The sequence below is a fragment of the Ochlerotatus camptorhynchus genome, unplaced genomic scaffold (genome assembly GCF_037179485.1).
Source record: "Ochlerotatus camptorhynchus isolate MF236.1 unplaced genomic scaffold, CSIRO-AGI_Acam_v1.1 ptg000094l, whole genome shotgun sequence".
Classification (NCBI taxonomy): Eukaryota; Metazoa; Arthropoda; class Insecta; order Diptera; family Culicidae; genus Ochlerotatus; species Ochlerotatus camptorhynchus.
In genome coordinates this window covers 4,821,420-4,836,689 of record NW_027040584.1, presented here as the reverse complement: position 1 = coordinate 4,836,689, position 15,270 = coordinate 4,821,420, and positions in this window count along the sequence as shown.

The window sequence follows — 15,270 nt, the reverse complement described above, 5'->3', positions numbered from 1 at the left end:
GGGTTGTTCGCGGAATACTTAAATAAAACAGAAAAAAAGGTCCACTTTATTAATTTTGGTAGTTATACCTGTGATCTTGACTTTTTTACCTATGGGATGAGTACTTAAGGGGTTAGATTTTGATAAGTTCTTTAGTGGGAATGACACTGATGAAGACTGCACATTGTAGTCGAAATACGTATCTGTCATGGATACCATAATTAATAAAGTGGAAGTAAATGGAAGATAACCTTTTTGTTGTTGTTTTATTGATACATAAGTAACAAGATATTCTTTCAGATATACTCTCTAGACAGCCAGGAAGTATAAAAATACCAGCATTGGCTGATGTTCTTCTGATCTGAATTAGAGAGTTGCTAAAAAAAAAGGATGACTTAAGAATGTGCTTAAGTTTTTGAATATCATATTGTTTCAACACGGTATTTTCAAATTTAAACCATACAATCTGAATATTCCGGTGCTGCGCCGATGCTGGTGGAAACATGGTGATTTGATCTGGGGGGAGACGTGCTGTCAAATCAACTTACTGATCATTCTTGTATGAAATTGGTTCAGAACGTAAATAAACCCTGTAGGTTTTTTTTGGCATGTTTTCTGTTGGAATCAGTTATGCGAGGTAGGCGACGATTATTCGTATTTGACAGCCACCTCCCCCCCCCCCCCCTTGGATTTGATTAGTTTATCTGATGCAGGTTGTAGCGATGGCTGTACGACTTTCGGGTCAACCGTTTGCTGTATATGGTGGCGCTTGGTGGTCGCTTTGTGGAATTGGTACCGATACTCACTGTTGGTATGCAAAGGCAATATAATTATCTGAATGCTCGATCACATGAGGCACGTTAAAAAAATCTGAACATTTTTAACGTTATGGTAACAAAGTAAAAGTGAAAGCGTAAAGGTAATACGCCAAGAAAAAATGTTCTGCATAAAATACTTCGACCCATTGACTTATCATAACATTGCTGCATTCGTAGCATTCCGATATAATCTATTCAAAATACGTAACATCCCTTCTAACAATGCATACCAGTTGTGTTGCCGATGAATATTTAAATTATGTTGAAAATTTGTGAACATCTTGCCATGGTCAAATCTCCGTACTAAACAATACCGATACACTTTTTTGTAGAATTTTTATCCATTACATATTTTGAAAATAACGTGTCAAAAGATGTTAGTCATGCAAGTGCATTTAAGTGTTGAACCGGAAAAAAATAAACAAAGAATATTCTAATTCAAGACCAACAATTGAAATGGCCTTAACTCCATTTTGTAAACAAACCTTGTAAGGAAATTTTCTCGCGAACCGAAGTCCGCAAAGGCAAACAAACATAATGAACAGGTAGGGAAAAATCTCCACTACCCGATTGTGGTTTAGGTTTGCGAATGAAGGTTTCGGTTCGCGAGAAAATGGCTTTACAAGGTTTGTTTACAAAATGGAGTTAAGGCCATTTCAATTGTTGGTCTTGAATTGACCGGCAAATTAATGGCTTTGGCTGTTAGAGGATTTCAAGAATTCAAGCACTGCAAATATATGCTACCTTTCCTCTAAAATAGGAATGGTTTGTGGTAACGCATATGAAATGTCGGTCAAAGCAACCAAGTTTCAACAGCCTGTATTCCGTTTACCTACACCCTCCAGAACTTAGAGCTCTGCTGTTCTAGCATTAATCGTAGCACATGAGATGAGGCACATGAGATCAGCGCGAGCCTCGCGCACGCCAGGATTTTAAGAGTCTCGGTTTGTTAAGAGTCTCGGCAGCACATTTTTGTACGCACGAGGAAAATGTAACTCTGTATGCAACTTACCTCTTCCCTCAGGGGCTGCCTACTCTGTCGATAGAGAGGTTACGTTGGGCCCGCGCCGTCGCTCGTTGCTCTCTGCGTCGTCGCAGGCGTCGGGGCACTTTCTGCAGGGATTCTCGTAGGAATCCTGTGAGCACACCACCATGGGGCATTTTCATACAACCAGGCGGTCAAAAATATTTCTATCATTTTTTCACAATTTCTGCTATTATTCTTGCTTTGTTTCATCAATATAAGGTGTGCGTTATCACTTTTCAACATTTTCACGACCAACTTTTGAAAAGGGCCTAACTTTTGATTAATTAAAATTTAATTTTAACGATTTTATAACGGTAACAGTTTTAAGCTTGTTTTCAGAGAATAAAATCTATTGAACAAAGACAACCTACCGTGGTTTTATTGGGGGAACACCGTAAAAAAATAAAAAAAAAACCTTTTATTTGGAAATCTGTTTATTTTTTTCAACAAATCTTCTGTAAAAAAAAATACAAATAGCCATGATACAATAATCAAAATCAAATATGTTTCAACGAATTTCTTTTTATTCCTCTGTTACAATATCATCATGAACAAATTCTTCTTCAATTTCATCGACTGCTTTCATAAGTTCCTCCAAGGTATTGAAGTTATTAGTATCGACTACTGAATCACTTACAGAATTTTCAAATATCATGAAACTTTTCACGATGTCGGGATAATCCAGGGATACTTTTTTCTTTCGTCTTTTTGCCATCCAAATGGAACTGATCAGTGGGTCCGATTCATTAATGGCACGAATAAAGACATCATGTAAATTTTCTACTCTTGATCGTTTTCTTGCATGATGGGTTCTATATTTTTTCAATTGTTTATGTTGATTTTCTGCTGCCTCTTCCGCTAATGAACCAAGTGGTGCTGGTGAATGTATGATTATTTCTCCGGCATGAGCGAGAACTTTATGCACGGTTGCAGGAATTTTGTACCAATCATACAATTTAAGATAGAGCCTATATGTTTCCTTGCAATATGCATCAAATTTTTCCGGGTTTATTGGCTCTTGGCAGTTAATAGCAATTAATATATTCCGGAATCTGAAAATTAACTCTTCATCAATGTTCAGCACGGAGCTTAAAAGCTTGGGATTTCCAAATGCTCTTCGACAAACGTTTCCTGTAGTACTGGTACCTGCTCCACCCGATCGTGGTTGATCTACTCTTACTCCAAATATTTCGTAAAGCTGTGTCGTCACATGTTTTTTTCTTTGTTCATATAGTTCTTTGAACGGTTTCGTTACCTTCCATTTTTTGATATCCATTCTGTATGCAATATGCAAAAGGCATTCAAAAAATCTTATCCAAGCATGAAGTGGAGATATGCCGTAATGCAAGGCTTCTTCGTTTGATATAAATCCTTCCTCGAATTTCTCTGCATCATTCATTACATTTGGTGTTGCCCCACATATTGGACAATTCTGCATCGACGAATTTCCAGTGATATAAGTTAAGACTTTTCCGTCTATCATACTGAGGGCAAAATCAAAATCAACAAGTATAAACTTGTCGTTTGAGAGTTCAATTTTCACTGGCGTTAGTTCACTCATTTATTTTTCTACATCCTGTTTTGTAGCCAGAAAAACTTCTTTACTCTCTTAAATGAATTCAAAGATGAATGGCCTACAAAATCGAATACTTTGAGACATGGGGTTAAACCACATAATTTCTTTTCGATCATTGTACATGAACAACTGAATTGGTGCTAAGGTGGACAAAAATACATCTGAATCGTCCTGACATCCTTCTGGTAGCACTTGATGATATTGCGAATATCCAGTTGATCCGTCCATACCCCAGCTACATAGAAGAACCAGTTCCGTAGAAACTAGATCGTTGCTATCCGTATACTCGTTGAGCTCTGCATCAATTATTTGGACGAATCGTTTCACTGTATTTTCCATCAGCGCCTGGAGTTTCACTCTTATTTTCAATGCACTTTCTTCGATGAATTCACTAGAAGCATATTTTTTTCACTGCTCCGATCCCGTAGTAAGGTGGAAATCTTGAAGGTGATTCACTATGTATGACTTCGTATTGAAATCTACTCAATCCAGCCTCGATAAGTACACTAAAAGCCTCTTCTGGTGACATCATTCCTCGTTGATCAGTTAGTTGAGCCAGCATCGTTTTAGAGCTTTTTTAGTTTTTTATAATATGCCCAATAACTTTAAACAAATTAAAATCCTTTCGATTATAAGCGGTCCGTCTTGCAAATAACAAAACTTTCTCGAAGGTATCGAATTTTGGATCAACTGCTTCTTTATCGATGACGCGACGTTTTCCTCTTTCACTCAAATCAAAAAAAGGTTTTGAAGGTCGTCCACGTTTTGTTCCCGAGGCCGAGGTTGAGCCAACACATTGCTCCTGTTCGATGAATTCCTCGATGCCAAATTTTCCATCAAGCCAATTCCGAAAATACGACTCAAATCGCTCTTTCGTGCGATTAGCTTCATGCCATTTGTTGATGTATTTAGTAACGATTTTATGGATCGTTTCATCGAGACGTTTACGTTTTTCCACCGAGATGTTATAATTTTCACAAATGAATTCAATGGCTCTGTGAACATTGTCACTATGGCTTAATTTTGCGTCTAATAGATTAATAATGGTTCTATTATCCATGCTCACACTTGGTCTCAACCGTAAATTTGAATTACACTGTAGTAGTTTTAATAAAAGTTACACAAAATACACTATGGCTTCAAATTGACACTGCAGTAGGTTAAGTACATACTTAGGTATAAATTAAACTCATCCACGCATATGCGTAGGTACATACTTACGCATTTGCTTCTATAATCGTCATAACCCAGGTACTTGCTTTAGAATAAAGCATAAACGAATGTAGTTTTACGTTCATCCAACAGTGAACTTTATGATAATGATGACTTCTTTTTGTACAAAAGCCTAAGCCCTTTTTAAAAGTTGGTCATGAAATATAAGAAAATGTTCTTTAACAATATAACCGAATATAACTCCAAAAGTTGCAAAATAATTGTTGAAAAAGTTTGTTTCCAAGCCGGCTCTCGTACAATTTGAAATCTCCCATAATAACCGAAAATTTTCAAATCGCTTATATTTCCAATGGGGCAGGTTGGGGCAGGCAAACTCTTCAGTACTTGTTAGAGTACACTCAAAACTTCATCCAGAGCTGAGAATTAGCCTGGGAATGTGCGAGACTCGAAAGTTTGTGATCAAAAAAGTTAAATTTTCATTAATTTTCAATTATTTTTTTTCTATTTTTATTTTTAATATTTTTTTTGTCTCCATCAAATTTCCAAATGGATTTTATTTTCGGAAAGCTTATTAAATTACCTTTCCAACGATGTATAATGATGTGGTAGTTATATGATAAATAGTGGATGAAATTTTATTTGAGTGGTAGTGTATTTTTGCGGCAAAATTTGTACTTTTCTTACTCTTTTTTTTACTTCGACATCCGATATCTCAGAAACTAAAACTGCTAGAAGCTTGAAACTTTCAGATTCTCTTATTTGAAATGTTTACTATCGACCAAAAATAACGAAATAAGGATTAGTTAAAGTCGATTTTTTGATTTTTGACCGCTTGATATCTGATAGTGCACACGTGGTTAATATTTTTTGGCGCACTTTTCGGACGTAGGTTCAAAATTTCATCCACTCGCGCACTATTGTGGACCGTTCTAACGGCAGATTCTGGTCTGGTTTCTCGGACCAACACTAAGATCACGAAGGAGGCAATTCTTCACTCCTTCGGCTACCACACAACCGACGGACACTCGCGAACTACCAATCCCATGCAGTCGAGAACGCATATATCTAATGGCGGGGATTGGGGACCAGCTCGGAGGCAATTCATACGCACGCCACTTGCAGGTTTCGGGATACTTCGTCCGAACACCAGAATAACGCACTACCGAGACTGGATTAAGCTTCTTCTGGCCAGGTTAAAAGCCCGTTTCACTCGCCACACTAGGCGTCACACACGCGAAGGCAAAAATCCGTCTTTCCTTTTTAACACTTGACTTTATTCCACGCGTCCGTACTATCCAAAAGGTTTTCCACAAAAAGCCCCCATCAACCGATCGAGCGCCTATTTATCTTCTCCCTCGCTCGCAATGGGAGGACTGAACTTCCTTCCCACACACTTTTGTTAACCCTTGAGAAGGGGTGGTAGTTGTCTACTCGAGCAGTTTTGGTAGCGGACGGTGCTCTAATGTTACAAAACTCACAGTTTTCAAGCTGTCAGGTCATTTGCAAATCGTTTCATGGATCACCTTATAAAAATGTTTTTCGGAGCTTTGAAACCATTAGATGTTACAATAATATTTTTACTGATATGTTACAAGAAGAAGTTTTTTTTTTCTTCCTTGATTTGTTTTCCGTCAATTATGTTTTCCATACTAAGTACTAACGCTACCGACGTCAGGAGGCATCTCCCACACTTGGACCCTATCCATCGACCCATCAGCTCATGGACCAGGGATCAACGGCTTTATTTCCCTTTAGGAAGGCGTGATTAGAGATTTTAGGCCACAGAAAATCTCGACGGCGCCGACTGAGATTAAACCCAGGCCCTTTGGAGTGAGAGGCAGTCACGCTTACCACCCAACAAACAATCGCCTATTGAAGAAACGACTCCTTGACGCTTATTCAACTGCATACTTAATAATACTTGTACAACTTTTAATAATAACTTCTGTTCAGGCTTTGTTCACACAAATCTGGAGAATTTATTCAACCACAACATGGTGTTGGATGGTTAAGGTATGTCGAGAAGCTTTTATTCGACGACTTCCATTAGTTGTAACAGAGCTTATTCGATCAAATGTTTTTATTATTCAGCGTTTATTGAACATCTTTGTCCTTGAACAGCGATGATGTATACGCTTGATTATCATGTGAAGTCAAGACCAACAATTGAAAAGGCCTCAACTCCATTTTGTAAACAAACCTTGTAAGGCCATTTTCTAGCGAACCGAAACCTACATTCGCAATCCTAACACACAATCGGTTAGAGGAGAATTTCCCCTACCTGTTCATTTTGTTGGTTCGCGAGAAAATGGCCTTACAATGTTTGTTTACAAAATGGAGTTGAGGCCATTTCAATTGTTGGTCTTGAAGTAACGTTTAAATTAGACACTAGGAGAGAGCGCTACTTCGTCGTAATCGTCTATTCCCGTTCTATCGATCTTTTTCCTCTTTTTACCATTCTTTCGCCTGCTCCCAACTTACTTTTCTTTGACTTCTACAGCTATTAACTGAGAGCTTTTTATGCCAGCCAATGCATGAATTTGAATATTGTGTGTCAGTCGTCTTACCTATTTTCCCTGAATGCAAACTTGAGCAGTTTAGTCCGAATTGGAATGAGTGAGAAGGGTATGCTAAGAGGGACAGCTTTGGATTACCAATTAGTAGAAAAAGTTATGCCAATCATGATAACCTGCCAAATAGATGAGATGTCATTACTCCACTAATACCAGACACTTGGACTTGAGGACTTTGTATCACAATCGTATTTAGATGTAGATGAAGATTCGGATAATCACATCCGGTGTATGGATCTTAATCAATCCCATTACCTTCCTCACGCGTTCAATTGATGTTCACGTTCCAGTGTTTCTCCCATAAAGTAAGTAACTATAGCAACATTCACCGGCAACAGCTTGCTGTGTTCCTCTCTGCTGCAGACACTCGACAACTAATAACCCTAACGAAACGTTCCCAAACGATTAGCTTTGCCCTGTGAGGGTACGTACCTACGTACATATATGTACTTGGATCGGATGCGAACACATGTTTCGCCGGCCATGACGTGCCGTCTTCCTGCCTTATCGGAATCCCAGCAGGGGCATACGGCGGGTAGATGACCCAATTACCATTATTGGAAATGACACCCGTTGCGATGTGCTTTCCACGTCGACGGAACAGAAGTTCGGAACGTGAACGGGGCGAGAGCTGTTGCTGCGCGCTTGTTGGGGAATTAATTTTCAAAACGGATCGTTTCGGAGACCGTTAATTTTGAATGACATTCGCTACGTGTTCATTTTGCTCGCCATTAGGGAGGGGGTCGGGTAAGTGAAAATAAGCGCCGCCGCCTGCTTTGATGGAAAGAGTTACCCTCCTTAATTGGCGTTCTGTCAAGATAAAAGCACTTGCTAAGGTTGTGACAATTTCTATTTATTGAAGCTGCCGTTCAGGAAACTGTATCGTTCACCTCGGCGGGATGAAGCCCGGCTTTGTAGTCGTAGAATTGTAATGCTTTTTTTTTTTTTATTCCGCAGAACCGGTGAGAAAAGTCTTTTCCAACTGACATTGAGGTGGAATTATCCAACCGGAAGAACTGTAAACAAACGCGAGGGAAAAGCGGTGCCCAGTGCACTGTGAATGGAAGTGAGCACATTTGCATATAAAATATGAAAAATCTCAAAAGCTGAAAAAGAGCACAGCCTCATAGCAAAAAAGGAACGCCATGAATGGAGAGCCATTATTATTTTAATGATATTGGATTCGAGGGGTTCGCTTTTGTTTTCCACGCTGACCAAGCGGTAAACCATTGCCAAACGGAGCGTGAGAAAATCCTTTCGGTTCCATTGTGTAGTGATTTGTTGAACGTATCCAAATATATGCGAAAAATTACGAGTCTATACCTTCGGCTCGGTCTAAATAGGAAATCAGTGTAAACGAATGCCATTTTTATCGGCTGAAAGGAAATTTATGTGGCTACTGAGATCGTGCTACAGTGTTGCCAGTATTACAAACATACATTTGCAAGACATTTTTCCAAGGAAAATAAATGCTAGCAACACTGCCTGGTACCTGCCGTTTAATACCGATAAGCCAAACAAATATACACCCTGTAAGCGTTACGTAGCGAATGTGTTTATTTTTCACACCCCACCGGGTTTACCTTTCGCATTTCAAATGCCCGATTCAACAATAATGGCTTGAACCCATTTTTGTCAAAAACACATTTTCCCACCGCAATCCCCATGGAAATGGGAGCAAACAAAAAATGGAATATTTTGTTACGTTCACCTTTTATTAAGGGATTATCTCTATCCACATGGCCCCCAACCTCAACCTAGGTTTATATTTGCCCGTTTTTCAAGCACTATAGAACCGAAATGGCGAAATGGTACATGCGTTGGTATTTGGACTAAGGATGTTGCTGCACCTAGTACGTAGCACTCGTGTTTGGCAAACAGAAACACAAAAGTTGATCAAATTCAATTTTGCGTAATCTAATAAAGTCGTTAGCTCGATACGGGGATGGATGCATGCATTTGACTCGACGACTTCTACACCGACCGGTGAGATCGTTAGGTAGTGGAAGCAATAGTCCATTCTATATGCGCAAGTGTTGATGGTCCGAAAGTGAGGATAACAATAACAAACCAACATTTTAAGCTGGAGCGAAAGTGTGGATAACAAACTTCGCACTTGAAAATGGGATTGCGCAAGTGTGCGTGTTATAAACGTCAGAAAGGTCAATATGGGTATTTTCAGAACGAGGACGACGCGTAGAGGCCAAAAGTCGATGTCCGATGCCATTTTGGAATCCAAGGTAATCGAGTTCATAAAAACTGTCAAATACCCTACAATATTGGTATTTTCAGAGTGGGGACGGCGCGTAGAGTTCAAACTTCTCTTTCCAACGCCATTTTGAAACCCAAGATGGCGGCCAGATGTATATTTTTGGTTCAGCAGTTCACTAAAATATAATATTTTGCACTGTAAAGATCAATGGTAAATTTAGGAGAAATGGGGCTATAATCTCAATTTATATTGCTAAATTGGAGAAAGTCGAACCAGGTAGGCCTAATCATCCATAAAACGATTATGGACCCCGGAACCAAAACCAGTAGTGCTCTATGGTAACACCTGCCCTCTTTGATATTTCCCTCACCCAACCAGGACCCATTGTATTACGGTTGAAGCCGTTCCGTTACCAGTTAGCTAAGGCAGCTGACCTGGAGTAAAAGTCCCGTGCGAGGTGCGTAACCAAACCCCAACATCGACCAGCCAAAGGTCCATTGTGACCGCAGGTTCACGAATAGACCCACAACCCACGTGGCCTCCGTCCGCAGAGGTTAGGCCACTTGTACCGACGCCATCGTATCCAGCCAGTAGATCAACGAACGCAGTCGATCAGGTGCTTTTCGGTCCGCATGACCAACCACCGATCGCGAATCTACGACGTCCCACCATGCTCTTCAGCAGCAGTAGCCGGCCGGCCCATAGTACCCACAAACACACATACCATTGCTGTAAGTCAAAATAAAAATGTGATTAAGGTGATTCCCTGTAGCGTCCTTTTTCGTGTAACACTTCGTAATGTCACATGTTAAAATAATGAGGTTTCTGTGAATGTACGTAGCTGAAATTCCTCCTTGTTGTTTGCTGCGGAGAAGCAAGGGATGTCTGAAATTTTCAGATGTATACACCTCGTAGATCATGAGATGTGCGCTCTTGAAATTGCGAGGTGTGATGGAAAAACGGACTCTACGAGGAAACACCTTAACCAAAGTCGTTGTGTTGTGTAATTTCATCAATTTTGGTACACTAGAACTATTTTAAATATATGCGCAAATGGCAAAAATCACCATCGTAGCACCCCTCGGTGGGACTTTGTATGAGAGCGAGCTGTCTAAAGCAGCTCTGCTTCCACTCACCTGCTATAAAAAAAAATGTTTTTTCGGAATAATGAAATCACTAGATGTTATAATGATAGGGTAGAGCGCTACTTCGTCGTAATTGCCCATTTCCGTTCTATCGATCAGAAATGATCAATAATATCAATGATTTCACCGTGCACCAATTAATAATAGGTTTGTTCCGATGCGTTAGTTCATTAGCTACAACATAAATCCTGTTAGAGCGCATTGTATGAATATTTAAGCTCATTTTTCTCAAAACAAAAGAAGCGCTCCTAGCGAATCCCCTTTTTTCTACGTTTATCCGTAGGACGAAGAAAATCTAATGGCGTTTCAATGCGTTAGGACGAAATTGAAACTCGTAGAACGAATTTAGAACCAAGAAGCAGTGTTCGATTTTAGACAATATCTCAACAATTTGTGACTCTTTATCAAATCCAACGGTACGTATGGAAAGGTGAATAAATTTGAAAGTCATCTTTAACAGAAATATTCCATTTTTTGTTTAAACTCGTTCAGAAAAGAGAGGTAAAGCGCGGGTTGTGCTTAGTAGGACGGAAATTAGATCAAAACCCCTATTCTGTACTAGTAAGTTACAATAAGAGATTGAAAAGTATGTGTTTTGTTCATCCCAGTCTCCAAACACTCCACGTGTATCTTCTACTATCTCGCACCACAGTCAGCAACCCACTGCCCATCCTTTCTCTCTCTCTCGGTCGTACGATCTCTCGTCTCATCATTGACTCTCAGCATCCCCGTAGCTAAAGCTTGCTTCATTTAGAATTGGAACAAACTTTTGCTCATATTGTGGTGCTCCTGGTGGACGGATTTGGAAGTTCTTGGCGCCCACGTGTCGGGAATTTTGTAAGCTTCACGTATGTATTTTTGACATTCCGCAAATCGACTGTACTTTGTAAACAATCAACATGGAAGCCGAAACAAGGGAAAAAATTGTGCACAGTTACAGTAATGCCCCGTTTTTGTCAGCCCCCTGATGAATTTAGGGCTGACAAAAACGGGACACTGACAAAATCGGGACATTTTTTTTTCGCTTAATTTGTTTAACATAATATCTTTAAATGCTGTTTGATAATGCAAGATTTATGTTTTAGGAATCATTCAATATATAAGAGCCCATTTAGGGGGGCGGGGGGAGCTGGAATTTCAAACTTTTCGTAAGTGTCATATAAGGAAAGACATTCTTACATTGAGTGGGGGGGGGGGGGCTAAATGAACTTAGGTAAGAATTGAATGGCCACTCAATGCATATGTTGTTAAGCATCTTCAGTAAGGACAACAATAATAATACATAGCGCATAATAAAGACTTGCATATGTCCCATGGACCCCATATTAAAATTCTCTGAATGAAATTTGTAGAGATTTTGACACACACACACACACACGCACACACACACACACACACACACACACACACACACACACACACACACACACACACACACACACACACACACACACACACACACACACACACACACACACACACACACACACACACACACACACACACACAATTTTTTTTTATAAAGTTATTGAATATGGTTAAATAATCAATTGACCATTTCATCTCATGGGCGAAAATCGTCCCAAACTACGCTACCAACATTTCGAGCCACGAAATTCGAGGAATTGTTCACAAAATAAATGGTTCTGCTCTCCACTGTCGCACTCTTCTCTTTTGCTCTGCATTTTCTGCCATAGGCTCTACTAGAACTTGTGACCAAAAGTGGAAGACGAAGGCTTTCGACAAGGATCTGTTCGTTGAGGCACTTCGTGTGGACAGGAGTCCCGAAAATTTAAATGCGGACGAGCTTACAGAAACGTTAGTGAGAGCATGTGACACGACCATGCCGAGGAAACTGGAGCCAAATAATAGACGGCGTCCAGTCTACTGGTGGAACGAGGCACTTAGCACTCTCCGCGCTAGTTGTCTCAGAGCCAGAAGACGTGTTTAGAGAGCAAGAACGGAAGCAGACAGAGAGGAATGAAGAGAAGTGTTTCGAGCGGCCAGGGCCGCACTTAAACGAGAGATTAAGCAGAGCAAGTCGAACTGTGTCGAGACGCTGATGCCAAACCCTGAGGCGACGCATACCGAGTCGTGATGGCGAAGATCAGAGGTCCAACGATGCCCGCTGAAATGTGCCCAGAGAAGCTGAAAGTCATCGTGGAAGGACTTTTCCCAAAGCACGACCCAACAACCTGGCCACCTACACCGTACGGAGAAGGAGAGAGAGATAACATCGAAGTCACCAACGAGGAACTCGTAGCAGTGGCGAAAGGATTGAAGGTGAAGAAAGCTCTCGGTCCAGATGGAATCCCCAAAGTAGTGTTGAAAGCGGCGATCCAGTCATCCCCGGACATGTTCAAGATGGTGCTGCAGAAATGCCTGAACGAGGGTCGCTTCCCTGACAGGTGGAAGATACAGAAGCTAGTGTTGCTGCCGAAACCAGGAAAACCGCCGGGGGATCCAGCATCGTACAGGCCTATATGCCTGCTGGATACACTCGGAAAACTCTTGGAGAGGATCATCCTAAACAGGCTGACGAAATACACGGAGAGTGAGCACGGATTGTCGGAGAGGCAGTTCGGATTCCGGAAAGGATGATCGACGGTGGATGCAATTCGGACAGTGGTCAAGAGAGCTGAGAAGGCGTCTAAACAGAAGCGGAGAGGAGATCGATATTGCGCCATGATAACGATTGACGTCAAGAATGCGTTCAACAGCGCCAGCTGGGAGGCCATCGCCGAAGCACTGCATAGAATGAGGGCCCCTGACTACCTGTGCAGGATCCTGAGGAGTTATTTCCAGAACCGGGTTCTGGTCTACGAGACAGACATGGGACTGAGATCGATTAGGATCACAGCGGGAGTTTCACAATGCTCCATCCTTGGTCCAACGCTCTGGAATGAGATGTACAACGGCGTGCTAACGCTGAAACTGCCCAAAGGAGTTGAGATCGTTGGCTTTTCGGACGACGTCGTCTTGACGGTAACAGGCGAGACGCTGGAAGAGGTGGAAGTGTTGTCAACCGAGGCAATCGACATGATTGGTAACTGGATGCAAGGAGCGAAGCTGCAGATAGCCCACCACAAAACGGAAGTGTTATTGGTCAGTAACTGTAAAGCGGTACAGCGGGCAGAAATCACCGTCGGGGAGCACATCATAGCCTCGAAGCGTGTGTTAAAATACCTGGGAGTGATGATCGATGACCAGCTAAACTTCAACAGCCACGTCGAATATTTATGCCTGTCAGAAGGCTTCGAAGGCCATCAACGCGATAGCTAGAATCATGCCAAACAACGCTGGTCCCAGCAGTAGCAAGAGGCGTCTTCTGGCCAGCGTGTCATCATCGATACTGAGATATGGAGGTCCAGCCTGGGTTCCAGCGCTAGAAACGAAGCAGAACCAAAGGAAACTGAGCAGTACGTTCCGGCTCATGGCCATGCGAGTCGTGAGTGCGTACAGAACCATCTCGTCGGAAGCAGTATGCGTTATCGCCGGTATAATCCCAATCGGCATCATCCTGGCGGAGAACAGCGAGTGCTACAGGCGGAGAGAAGCCGGAAGAGTACGGAAAGTTGTGAGAGTGGAGTCATTGGCTAAGTGGCAACAGGAGTGGAACACGACGGAGAACGGTAGATGGACACAAAGACTAATAGCGATTCTTTCGACCTGGGTGAACAGAAAACACGGAGAAGTCAATTTCCACCTAACGCAGTTCCTGTCTGGCCACGGCTGCTTCAGGAAATACCTGCATCGGTTCGGACACGCAGCGTCACCCCTTTGTCCGGAGTGTGGCAACGTCGATGAAACGCAGGAGCATGTGGTCTTCGACTGTCCAAGGTTCGAGGCAGTGCGAACGGAGATGCCCGTCCTTAACGTGGAGAATGTCGTCGTTGATTGTGTCGAGAGGAGGACACTCACGCAGATTATGTCGGAGCTGCAGCCTAAATGGAGAGAAGAGCAGCGATCTAGCAACGCCAGCTAGCACTGAGAGTACGACAAGTGCATGAGCACAGCCACCTCTCGAAGTAGTCACTTTACAGTGGTCCCGGGGGGATCCAGGCGGAGGAGAGAGTAAGGAATGGGTTTTAGTGGAGCTGCACTAGGCAACTAGTGGATACCACACCGTGCCAACTTCACTACAGGCTAGGCTTCTTGAAGCTTTCCTAAACCTTACTATAAAAAAAAGAAAACAAAAAACACATGCATAACATAATTTTCAACTAGCCCCTCAACCCCCCTTCCCCTGATTTGATTTTGCCACCACTGCACATTTAATTCTCGAAAACTGTCATTATTGAGCTAGACAATCAATAAAATACGAATACGACTGAACAAAACAGTCCACTTCAACCAAAACTAATTGAATCATATAGGCTGACAAAATCGGGTCAAAAAGCTGACAAAATCGTGGGTAGACAAAATCGGGGGTAGACAAAATCGGGGGCTGACAAAATCGGGTCACCACTGTATTTGGAAAATCCATTGTGGTCTGCATCTAGGCTAGCTAAACAGCTGAAATTGCCCAGAAATACCGTATGGCGCGTTATCAAACGGTATAAGGAAACATTGACGACGATTCGGAAGCCTCAAGCCAATCGTCGGAGTGGAACTGTCGACCGGAAACTGCGTGGTAAGATTTTGAAGACGATTAAGAGGAATCCCAATCTGTCGGACCGTGATTTGGCCAGAAATTTCGGTGCTGCCCATAGTACCGTGAGAAGAACTCGACTCCGGGAAGGAATCAAGTCGTATTGAGCTAGCAAA